Below are 13,504 nucleotides of genomic sequence, written 5' to 3' on the forward strand. Positions count from 1 at the left end.
TCAAAGCGCCGAAGAAGTTCTTCACAAGCATCAACACGCCATTCTCTCATTTCAGGAGTCAGCTGCCGTGGCACCCATCTTGCAGACACTTTGTGAAACTGGAGCACATCATGCACAATGTGGTGTGCTGACCCATGACTAATTTGTAAACATGCTGCAATGTCATTCAGTGTCACTCGGCGGTTTTCCTTCACTATGGCTTCTACTGCTCCAATGTTCTGTGGTGTCACAACTCGCTGTGCCTGATCTGGACGAGGAGCATCTTCCACTGAAGTCACACCATTTGCGAACTTCCTACTCAATTCGTAGACTTGCGGCTGTGAAAAACATGAACCTTCATTCGTCGGTGAATTTCAATAGGTTTCACACCTTCACTAAGCAAAAACTGAATAACAGAACGCTGTTTTCACTGGTGCAAGTCGCAAGTGGGACGGCCATCTTTATACTAATACTGCGACGGTATATGTGCATCTGCACTATGCTGCCCCCTACAGGCCATTCTGTACGCTGTTTGTAGCACACTTACCAACTTACAAGATAACGGCGCGAAATGTCGATTTGTTATTAGAAATTTAAGGTTTTCATTTGACTGACCCTCGAAGAATATAGTTATGTGCACTATGATCTTCCCACCACTCAACCCCGAGGGATATATACACCTATCGTTTGCTGCTGAGATCATATTTCACAGTATGATTGAGAGTAAAAGTCCAGCGACACCATGACCTCTAGTGTGGAGAATAGTCCAACGACCCTTTCTCGGTACATGGGTACGAGCAATGTGATACCACCTGGTCAAAAAGCTTGCACACCATTGGGCTGGTCTCCCCTCTACCCCCAGCGCCACCTCCTGAACACTGACGAACATATGCAGCATGTGGAACAGTGATGTATGGATGCTGGTACAGCAGATCCTTGCCTGTTATCTTCATGCCCCACCTCACACGACTGACCCCCAGCTACCTACTTCCCAACAGCGAAGACTCTGCTATCACATGGTTTCAAAGCATGTCCATTTATTACTTATTCTCAGATAATGACAATATGGTTCTTGACTATTGGCAACATTTCCAAGATAATCATAGCACACTTGAGCACACTCCTCGGTTTCAAACACTTTTCACAAATTATTTGTGCACTGTTTTTATAACCCAGAAGTCGACCCCTTTGTGGACTGTGATACGAGGCGAAATGGTTGTCGACTTGGTACCAATGAACATTGTCCGTAGATGGGAAGCACGCGTGTAATGGCTGGATTTAATTTTTTATTTTTATTTTGATTTCCTTTGACTGTGTTGTCGTTGTTTAAACAATATAACTGTAGGAATTGTCCGCCGCTGGTAGCTGAGTGGTAAGCGCGACGGAATGTCGGCTGGGTCGGAGATTTTCTCCGCTCAGGGACTGGGTGTTGCGTTGTCGCTATCATCATCATATCATCCCCATCGACACGCAGGTCACCGAAGGCGTCAACTCGAAAGAGTTGCACCAGGCGAACAGTGTACCCAACTGGAGGCCCTAGCCATACGGCATTTACATTTTTACTGTAGGAATTTGCATTCTCTTATTTGTTGTTAGATGTTTTGAGTTCACCCATGTGGCGGAAGGCTGACACACAAAGCAAACGTGGTTAAAAAAGTTTCTTTCGTGTTGATATCATTTATGTTCTTTAGTTTGTTTACAATGCCTTCTTACTAATAGAAACAGTTGTATTACAATTGTCTCCGCTATTTTGGAGGTGCCGGTGTGGCACAGATTTTCAACTTATTGCATTGATTTCAGTCAGTGTCCAATAGCAGCCAATATCTGTTATCATAACGGCTGCTGAATCAAAAAATGATGTCTGTTATTTTGGACATGTTGCAAAGAACAGATGCTACATAAATAAATAAAAAATAGGCCAAGTGCGAAAATACTGGCGAGATATTGATACCGCAAATTCGAAGACCATATCAAATTCTTTATAGCAGTTCTTCAGACGAAGCTGGACATGCAAATAGAAGCGAGCAGGAGACTTCAGTTTATTTATGTAGATATAGAAGATTTAATAAAATATTTTATTTATTTACTAAAAAACGATTATAGGTTACATTTCATGTTTGCATGCAGTAAGAGTCGTCTATTATGCTTTTGACAGATAATGATTGCAATGTATGTCCCAAGGGTAAAAAGATATTATTCTGTGATATAATTACAGTTTAACAATTTTCAGATTTTTTACTTTGCTTGTACTGTGAAACCCGGCTTCGTGCCCTGTTTCTTGCCTAATTACATTATTCTATGTCAACAGGAGGTACTCTGCAGGTATCGATGAGTGAGTTTTCGAGTATCAAAATATGTTACACAAATATCCGTGTCTTTTATTCAGTTGATTTGGAAGCTCAAAAATTTTTACAATGCCAGGGGACCATAGAACTTAGTATGTGACATAAATCTGAAGTGTATCCATCAACCTGTTCGGGAGAGAAAGAGGACTTAGCCGTCAGACAGACAGTGATCACCTACCTGATAGCCTGTATGTCCATCTTTGGCAAAGGTAGCAGTAGTGACGAGTCTAAGTCGCAGGAGGGACTTGGCACCACATCTGCACACCCAAGTCATCTAATTCCCTTAAATTCTGGGGAGGGGGCGATGGACTCTGGCGGCACATTCAGTCACATCCCAGATATGTTCGATTGGGTTCAGCTGTGACGGGATGAGGGGCCAGCACATCGCTGTGTTCCTCTAAACATTACATTACACCCCTACCCTTGTGACATGGGTTTATGTGATCTGCAACCAGTGTACGATACTCCTTGACTGTCATGGTGCCTTGCACGAGCTCCACTGGACGCACGGATTTCCAAATGAATGTTCCCCAGAGCGCAATGGAGCCGCCACCCGCTTTTCTCCTTGTGATGTTATTTCCGCCACAGTTCACTGCCTGTCCTGTTTTACCAGTCAGCCCAGCCTACGATGTCCGACATCTGTACTGAGGGATGGCCGCCCAACCCCATTACGTCTGGACGCGGTTTCGCATTGATTTCACAAAGTGTTGAAGACATTCACCACAGCATTCTTCAAGCACTCGACACATGGTGCAGTTTCCGAAATGTTCGTGACGAGCGAGATGAAACAAAGAAGGTGGCATATCTGCCCTATGCTGGCTCTATTTCTGCCAGAATCAGTAGGATCCTCCGTAAACACAATATCAAGTGTGTTTTCTGTCCATCCAACAAGATTGGGGGACTGCTGGGGAGTGTCAAAGACGACCTGGGGTTACGAAAACCAGGGATTTACAATATACCTTGTCAATGTGGCAGGTCCTACATTGGCCAGACGACAAGAACTGTGGAGATCAGGTGCAAAGAACATCAGAGGCACACTAGATTAAGACAGGTGACTAAGTCAGCCATTGCTGAACACTGTCTAGAACTAGATCATGCCATGAAGTATGAGGATACCAGGATTCTAGCACAAACACCCAGATTTTGGGACAGTGTCATAAGAGAATCGATAGAAATTAAAATGGCTGACGATCTTATGAACCGTGACACAGGGTACCAGCTAAGCAGAGCCTGGGATCCGGCTCTGGAATTGTTAAAGGAGCAACGGGGCCAGCTGCAACACTGCACAAACAGAAGAACCAGAGACATGGAGATGGAAAACGAGCCCCTGACGGACTGCCAGGAGCACCAGACCGAAGATGGAACACCCAGAAGTGGGACTGGTGGGCGCGGACCGCAGAGGGAACATCCAGAGCCGCAGTGGACGAAAAACGGAGCGGCAACGCTCCAACAGGTCGTAGTGAGCGGGCGCGGACCGCAGGGGGAACGCTTGGTACCCCAGACCGTAGATGAAACCCCCAGGAGCGGGATTGGTGGGCGCAGACCGCAGAGGGAACACCTAGAACCGCAGCGGACGGAAAACGGAGCAGCAACGCTCCAGCAGGTCGCAGGGAATGGGCGCGGACCACAGAGGAAGCGCCTGCAGCCGTTGGTGGAGGGGGAGGCCATAGGCATAAATACTGGACCAGGTCCACTCGAGGAGCAGTCTCAGGTCGCACCTGATGAAGGTTACGAGCTACGTGACCGAAATATCGTGCAAGTACGACGCTGATATCCGGCAGAACACCCGACAACCCAAGATGTCATTAGATCGCCGGGAAAGCCTGAAGTGTTTTTAAACTATCTTATGTATTATTCCTGGTACGAAATTCATGTTACAACAATAATTAACATTGACAGTACGAAATTCATGTTACAACAATAATTAACATTGACAAAGCGCAACGTTGATAATGAATTCTTACTCTCACTAATGTTGGACAAATCATTATTAAACATAAAATATAGGCCGGCCGAAGTGGCCGTGCGGTTAAGGCGCTGCAGTCTGGAACCGCAAGACCGCTACGGTCGCAGGTTCGAATCCTGCCTCGGGCATGGATGTTTGTGATGTCCTTAGGTTAGTTAGGTTTAACTAGTTCTAAGTTCTAGGGGACTAATGACCTCAGCAGTTGAGTCCCATAGTGCTCAGAGCCATTTGAACCAACCATAAAATATACCTTACAGTGAAAATTACTCCATATTTAATGAAAATTCTCAAGTTCTCTGATATGGATGTCTCATTCAACAATGAATCCTAACTACGCAACTGCAGTGCCAATAAAGAAAAACATTACCTTCATTTCTCTTAATACTCTTTTCATTATAAATCGCTAACCAATCCTTCACGTCTGTTTCACAATTTTCTAATACAAATTAATTTACTTGTACATAGATACACTTAAGCTTTCGTCTACACTGGCACGAGCCCTCTGCCCGGCATCTGTCTCACTAGTACTCTCACGACAGAGCTCCCTCGCTCCTCGGCGCTCAGCAGCGATGACAAAAGCAAGCACATCTTCCAGCGACACAGCTACTCTGACCAAAGACTGCGCGCGAAAATCAAGCGATTTAGAATTGTCGCTTAGCGTGTTATGCATCCATAGTACGTACTGAAATGTGGTTTCGCAGGACAGAGAGGTTCAGACTGTGGAAAGGGACCCAAATCAGTTGCTGCTAGTTGCACAAACATACAAACTTTATTTTGCTAAAACACTTAATCACACATGCCCTTAAAAAGATTCAAAAACAATACAGACGAAAGCCCGAACACAAGTTATTAAAACTGCTTTAAGGAATACATGCGGCTGAAGGCCTTACTTAAACAAAATTACGTAAATACTCGGCTGAAGGCCACACACTAGACATAGAAGAAGTGAAGCTTAAGGCCTGGATAACAAGAATTTCCAATTGAGAAGAAAATTTAAAAGGTTTTTAACAAGTGAATTTTCTAATTTTAATTTAAGATGGCTGAAGGCCTTAAAATACTAGACATAAAAGCTCGGCGGAAGGCCACATACTGAACATAGAACAACTCAAGGCTTAAGGCCTGGATAACACGGATTTGCAACAGAGCAAAATTCCCCTTTTTATATAAAAAAAATGAGTTTTAAAGAAATCAATCTTGGAATCTTAATCTAAGTCGGCTGAAGGTCTTATTTTAAAATTAAAACAAACTAAATCAATAGGCGGCTGAAGGCTTCGCACAGTAATTGAGACAAAACCACAGCCGACCGGAGTGGCCGAGCGGTTCTAGGTGCTACAGTCTGGAACCGCGCGACCGCTGCGGTTGCAGGTTCGAATCCTGCCTCGGGCATCGATGTAAGTGATGTCCTTAGGTTAGCTAGGTTTAAGTAGTTCTAAGTTCTAGGGGGCTGATGACCTCAGAAGTTAAGTCCCATAGTGCTCAGAGCCATTTGAACCATTTGAACAAAATCACAATCTAAAAACAATAGAACAATGGTGCTCAGAAGTGTACAAGGGTCGGCGTGAAGAGGTAACTCTGACATAAGTTTAGGTGTGACGGGTACCCAAAGTAAGATTAAATAATCGGACGGCAACCCGACCCAGGCACGGCTGAAGGACCGACCAACAACCTAACCAAAACCCTGCGACCCGACAAACGGCACGACAACGGAAAATATCAGCAAGGACAAAGATACCAGCAGTCCTACGTCTTCAAAACTGGCGTTTAAATACAGCTAAGGCACAATAACTACTCAAAAATATAAACAAACACCAAAGGATGTCGAACTAGACGCCGTGCCGGACAGCATCAAAACGGCGGGGAAACACACACTCGCTGCTCTGTCCCAACCGACCGACTGCCTACTCCAGCACGCAGACAGCATTCATTCATAACTGCTCAGTGCAAATCACAGATGTGGTGTCAGCGCCAGACACCACACTTGCTAGGTGGTAGCTTTAAATCGGCCGCGGTCCATTAGTACATGTCGGACCCGCGTGTCGCCACTGACAGTGATCACAGACCGAGCGCCACCACACGGCAGGTCTCGAGAGACTTACTAGCACTCGCCCCAGTTGTACGGACGACGTAGCTAGCGATGCACACTGACGAAGCCTCGCTCATTTGCAGAGCCGATAGTTAGAATAGCCTTCAGCTAAGTCAATGGCTACGACCTAGCAAGGCGCCATTAGCATTACATAGCTTGTATCTAAAGAGTCTCACTTGTATCGTCAAGAGCGATGTACCACAAGGATGGATTAAAGTTAAGTATTCCAGGAGCTACGTACTTTTCCTTATAGCATTAATTACGTATCCTGTTTCAGACCTATCTACTAGCCTGCGTGAGTAAACGCGTGCCTTTCGGCTACTTCCAAGTGGCGTGGTTGTCTTACTGCGCCACAACAACAGAAGCTACACACAATTCCACGTAAACACTTGGACCAAGAACTCCGACAATCCTAAAACCAATCACTGTAGAACAACAAGGAGAAACCACAAGTTGACACACACAGAATTTCCATAATAGGTCGACGACCAAATACACGAGATGAAACGACCGACCGAACGACCAACCAAGGTCGTCCACACTCAAGTTATGTGTGTCAGCAACGGTCGGGCGAGTCTTGGCTGTCAGGAACTCACTGCAGCTCCATCCCCACTCAACTCCATGTCCGTTCGGAACTCTGAGACACGGCGACCCGGACACACTGGCTCGGACCCAACCATGCAGAGGGAACACCTGCACATTGGCCACCGGACATCTCTGCACAAGGAACCGACCAACGTCCGGCAAGATGACCAATTGACGAGGCCCAGAAACGGTCAGAAGACCAAATACACGTCGTCTGATGAGACGACCGAACTAACGACCAACCAACGGTCGTTTCCGCTCCAGTCTCCTTCCGTCGGACATGTGCGAACACTGTGTACTGTGACTTCAAATTTGTGCACGTGTATCGCAAGCGTTCGGCGAGTACTGGTTGTCCGGACCTCACTGGCGCTGCGTCCTGACTGAACTGTCGACACACGCCGACCCGGAAATACTAACGGTCGCTCTAAAGATAATACGATCGTGCTCTTATCGATAAGCGCTGATGCTGCCACTCACGGGCAGCCAAGCCAGCAACTTAGTGACGCCAATAAACTGAATAAGAAATTAGACGGCAGTACCGCAAAGACAAGATGTTAAACAATAAACTGTACGTACACGAGCCGCACACGGTTCACGTACAATGCAAATAACAAACTCCCAATGGACTTTTTTCAATAGGTTTTGATGTGTGAGTTTTTGAGTACTAAAATATGTGTCATAAATGGCCGTATCTTTAAATTGATGTGACATAGGAGCTTAAAATTCTTACACCTCCGACGAGCTGTAGAACACAACAGGTGACATAAGTTGGAGCATGATGTGTCTATTCGTTCCTGAGCAAAAGTGTCTTTAACTGTCCGACAGTGAGACGGACAAGAAAGCGATCCTGCAAGGGTTCCATTTTACAGACTGACGCACGAACCCTTAAAAACGACCAATATTTTTTTATGACTACAAGGAGTATTGAGCTTTATGGGAGGCTTGACAGATTAAAACGTAGGAGTGCCTTTGCGGAAACAAAAACTAACGAGAAAGCCGTTAGTATTGAGAGTTTAATATCTGGTTATAATGCTGGTTATGAATTAGCTTCAATGCCACACAAAGAGAATGTGTGCTGCTCGAAAGTAAAAGAGTGCGCAAGTAACAACCTGGGTGATACTGGTTTAGGCGCAGTAGCATGTATTCCAGTATATAAACAGGCTCCAATCCGGAGAATGACTGTGAATCTGAGATATGACCTATCTGACACTAAACGATGATAACTGGTACAGGTATGATGACGGCGACTGAGAAGCCAACACCAGCACCCAGCAGCAGCCGCCGAGTAACACCACCGCACAAAGCCAACGGTATGCACCTGCATGATACCTACTACCAACAAGGCCTACCATTCCATGCCCTCTCACAGACAGCAAGAAAACCGCAACTGCTCTTACAACCCGACCCAACTATCGCAGAGGTTTTATTCCCTTTGCTCCTGCCTTGGCACTTTTTCCCCTCTGCCCTTCAAACCTCTACCCTTCGTTCAACTTTCGACCCAATCTATTTCCAGGTGGCTAACCTTAACCATACGCACGCGAACATCGCAGTACCTACATCCTGAGAAGCCTCACTTTAGTGAAAACCAACACGTATGCAGAGATGGCAGTAGACCTTTCGTGTTGACCAACATGCCGGTGTGGGCGTGGAGGGGCTCCACCGGATGTCTCTAAGGAGGGAGGAGCTTTCAACCAGTCTCTGATGTGTGCGATAAACTGTAGCTGAAATGCTCAGCAAAACGACGTCGTACAGAGGGAAGGGAGCATCAGCCTGTAGTCTAGACACCGCATCACAAGAACACACATTTAGAATGAAAGAGCACTTATTCAGGAAGTTGCCGAAGGTAGTTAACCAGTCTGAAGAGTGAAGTTCGGCAATATTACAGCTCCTTACTCATCTTTTGGATTTGCCGCTCTTGTATTTCTTCCGTGTTTGCAGTTAAAGTTATTGCACATAGGGTCCGCCTTTTATACAAACACTGCTTTTTTCTTGTAACCCAAACATGTTCCATCATCTCTGTGCCATCAGCAGTGGGTTTTGTTTATTGAACAACTGTAAAAGTGGCCATATTTTAGGTTGTCACTGATCTAAAATAAACGAATAAAAATTTACTTTACGACTCATTTTGTTAGATCAGTTACCATCTAAAATATATTCACTTTTACAGTTGCCCAATAAACAAGACCCTCTGACGATGACACTAAGGTGTTAAAACATGTTTGGGTGACAATAAAAAACAGTATTTTGTACAGAAGGGGGAACCTATATCCAACAAAATTACACCTCCAGCTAGGCTACTGCAGGAGCTGAGTAAATAAGAAAATCAGAACAAATGTAGCCATTACCAACCAATGGCGAACGCAGCTGCTACAGCAGACTGTTGTCCCTGGTGCTGGTTCTGCTGTAGGAAAAGTACTGGTGAAAAGACTTATAAATCCCCTCCCGCCCCCTCCCCACCCTCCAAAACTATCAGACCCTCACTCTCAGGGGTTCTCAGATATTTGCCGGCCGCGGTGGTCTAGCGGTTCTAGGCGCTCAGTCCGGAACCGCGCGACTGCTACGGTCGCAGGTTCGAATCCTGCCTCGGGCATGGATGTGTGTGATGTCCTTAGGTTAGTTCGGTTTAAGTAGTTCTAAGTTCTAGGGGACTGATGACCACAGATGTTAAGTCCCATAGTGTTCAGAGCCATTTGAACCATTTTTCTCAGATATTCGCCGACATTGTCTGTACACGAACGTACCGGGGTGTGTGTGATACCAAACATCAGCATCTTCTTCAGCTGTTAACCTTGAGGTGAATACCACTGCAGTGCCTGATGTAGTATGGAGTCAGCTTCCAAGAACTTCGTGTGCAGTGCCAGCAGGTGTCCGCCTGCTGTGCTGAGGACGGTGTGCTAACAACGTGGCGACTTCGTACCGCTAGGTCACCTGATGATGCTAGTTTTGGCTGGCGACAATCTACTTGGTGAGTTGCATATTCGAGCCTGAACTAGGGGATACTAGGTCTCTATGTTGCTGTATACCGGCTCCTGAGGACACTCATCGCCGCCCAGCGTCAGCATATGGCTTGGACTTCGGCCATGGTGGATGTTATGGTTTTCCGGATATGGTATTTGGCGACCACTGGTAAGTTAGGCTGCTTCATTGACGCCAACGCCTGCCGCTGCTAACGCGTGCTTTACTGTCTCCCGACCTGGCAGTTCTTGAGCTCAGCGCACCGCCGGCCACCTAAGTCATCGAAGGGCATCAGCCTTCCTTCTGTTAGGATCCCGTCTAGGTACCAAAATGTATAATGAAATATTGTAAATAGGAATATCTCATTAACGGCTTTCGATGCAGTTCCTGTTATCACTACCTCTACAAATCACATCCTGGCGACAATGCGGCACCTTTTCCTGACCTGCGAACGGCTGAATCCTCCTCCACTGTTTGGGGCAACTCTCTATTCCAACAGTCCATCGAGTAGAGAAAAAATGACAAATATTTTAATACCCACGAGGAAGAATTTCTTTCAGTTATACTTTCCTGTAACCTGTAAATCCTTCTGAAAACATAATTCATTAGTGCTCGTTCACGAACGCAATATACTGCAACTTCGGATTTGTTCTAAATAACAGGAAATATTTCTACAACAGGTAACATCCTAATTTTTAACTAGCGCAAGGATGTTTGGGACAAAAGTTTGTCCGTGACATTCTGATGCGACATTTTCGTCCTCTATACAGGGTGGTCCATTGATAGTGACCGGGCCAAATATCTCACGAAATAAGCATCAAACGAAAAAACTACAAAGAACGAAACTCGTCTTGCTTGAAGGGGGAAACCAGATGGCTCTATGGTTGGCCCGCTAGATGGCGAAAAAAGTGGTCCAACTAAAACATTCATATTTCTTTACGTACTGCACGAATATGCAATAAAAATGGGGGTTCCTATTTTAAAAAAACACAGTTGATATCCGTTTGACGTATGGCAGCGCCATGTAGCGAGCCAACCGTAGCGCCATCTGTTTTCCTCCTTCAAGCTAGACGAGTTTCGTTCTTTGTAGTTTTTTCGTTTGACGCTTATTTCGTGAGATATTTGGTCCGGTCACGATCAATGGACCACCCTGTATATGTCACTGTCTATATAAATTAACGTACTGTGTTTATTATTTTTTTATTTAACAAATTTCATTGTGATGATCTTTCAGATTTAGATAATGTACGTTCACCATAAGCAGATTCAAATGGTTCAAATGGCTCTAAGCACTATCGAACTTAACATGTGAGGTCATCAGTCCCCTAGACTTAGAACTAAGTAAACCTAACTAACCAAAGGAATTCACACACATCCATGCCCCAAGCAGGATTCGAACCTGCGACAGTAGCAGCCCCGTAGTTCCGGACTGAAGCGCCTAGAACCGCTCGGCCACCGCCGTCGGTTCAGCATAAACAGGTATTTACGAATTAAGCTTTTTTGTCTATATGTGACTAAGTCTTGATGTTTCAAGAAAGGACACTGTAAACACATCGTAAATCAATATCGTCTCATCATGATCTGAGGAACGTTAATTCAGACAATTATACTACCAAGTCCTCATTATATGTGCAGACTGACAATAATTAACTGTCTCATCTTGTTCCAAACCAAAAATGAATTTACGGAAGAGCGGAAATTCAGTGCCATTTTTATGATTTTTTAAATTCATTTATAGAAATTATCGTCTCTAGCGACATTTCACCGTACTAATGCACTGACGTTCACTGTCTGTTGGTTCTTCGACTTAGATCTCTACAAAAACAGATAATATGTCGAAGCGTAAATAAGGATAAGAGGAGATTGTTGATGGAGTTTTGATGTGACTCTACAGGATACTTGGAAGACATGATATCATACTTCTAAAGTAGTTTCCAGTACAGAAACTTGTCGAAAGTGTCTTCCTGGCTTCACGAACTCATAGGTATCAAATAACTGGAAACTACAGACGACAGTTTTAATAGCTAATCACTTTGTCCTCTTAAACTTACTTAACTTTTTGGCTGCACTGTCAGATCTAAAGCTAAGTATCTGGTGTATGAAAATGTAATGAACTGAATCTGTTATCCTGAGCTATCTTACTATACAAAGTTCCTAATTTGACCCACAGCATGGAACATAGTTATAACCGTTTAGGATATTCTTAAATGTTCTTGTGAGTCATTCAACTTTTTATCGGTAGCTCAGAAAAGAATCATCCTACAAAATCAATTTCATTGTACTTGCTGGTAGTATAATCGCTATGTTGTGATATGAAATAGAGCATATTCAACGGTATAACTATTTTCTATCAGATCAAACTGACGAAAAGTATACCATGTTTTGACAAATGGGACGATAAAACTCTATCAGAAATATTTTGATAAATTTCAGCACAAATAGTTTTGTTTTTACTATAGCTGTTGTTACCACTGCACACAGGTCACTAAGTAAGGAGATAAGGAGAAGGTGGAAATGATGATGGTGGTGGTGGTGGTTGTTGGGATGTTTAAGGGAGACTAAACAGCGAAGGTCATCAGTCCCCCAGGTGGAAATGAAAGACGGGTGTGGTGGATGTATAGATCTACATTATTTCTCAACAGACACTATTTGCAATGCAGCGAGCTGTAGTCAGCACTGCAGTAAGTATACCGTGTCATAACTGAATACCAAAGGAGGTCCGTTTCAGGGTTTTGTGACGGAGCGCAAAGTGAGTGCCTGTTACTATTTGAACGTCACGAACGTATCTTGGCTGGAATTCATTAACCCAGTGGAGACTCATATGACAGCTAAGAGCATGCCGTGGTAACTGAGCAGTGGCATGAGAAGTGTATCCAGCAGAATGCTTCAATTATGTAAACGGAAACAGCACGTTTCACAATGGGCGCATGTTATTTCGCAAAGAGAGAGACAAAGAGACAGAGAGAAAGAGACGCCTCACGTTATACTTCTTTTTATGGGGCAGCATTTCGATTAACATTCTGCCCAGGTGCCGTCTCCCGAGAATTCTGCACCCTGTGGCAGATTTATTTCTGAGGCGTACTTGTGGCACCCCGGGAGGTTTTTATAGGTCCCGCGGGAAATCAGGTAAATCCCACCACACGCAGCAGGTAATGCCAGGAGGAGATGCAGACGCGAGAATATCATCAGTACCAACGCGCGCTGGCTCTGTGTAATTCTTCGTGTAAACGAATCATTTATAACAACTGAGAACACAATTATGACGTGTTACGTGGGCAGTTACGAATCTTGCTAATAGAGTGATATTACATCGAGCATTACATACGAAGAACACTACAGAATTGCCGGCATTTAGGGAGGCAACAGACTGGTAGGCTCCTTTAACAGAGAGTACAGAGCAGACATATAACTGTGTTAAATGTGTCACTGCATTCCATTCCACTGATAGAGCATGATAAAAATATGATGTTACCTAGCTTCCAAATAACTTCTTCTTAAACACTGATTTTTAAAGACCAGTCTCTACATGAGAGAGCCAGAGGCACAAATAAAAGGAAGGCTCAGGTTTGATTTAAAATCAGGGTGAACCGA

This window comes from Schistocerca nitens, chromosome 8, assembly GCF_023898315.1.
Source record: "Schistocerca nitens isolate TAMUIC-IGC-003100 chromosome 8, iqSchNite1.1, whole genome shotgun sequence".
Taxonomy (NCBI): domain Eukaryota; kingdom Metazoa; phylum Arthropoda; class Insecta; order Orthoptera; family Acrididae; genus Schistocerca; species Schistocerca nitens.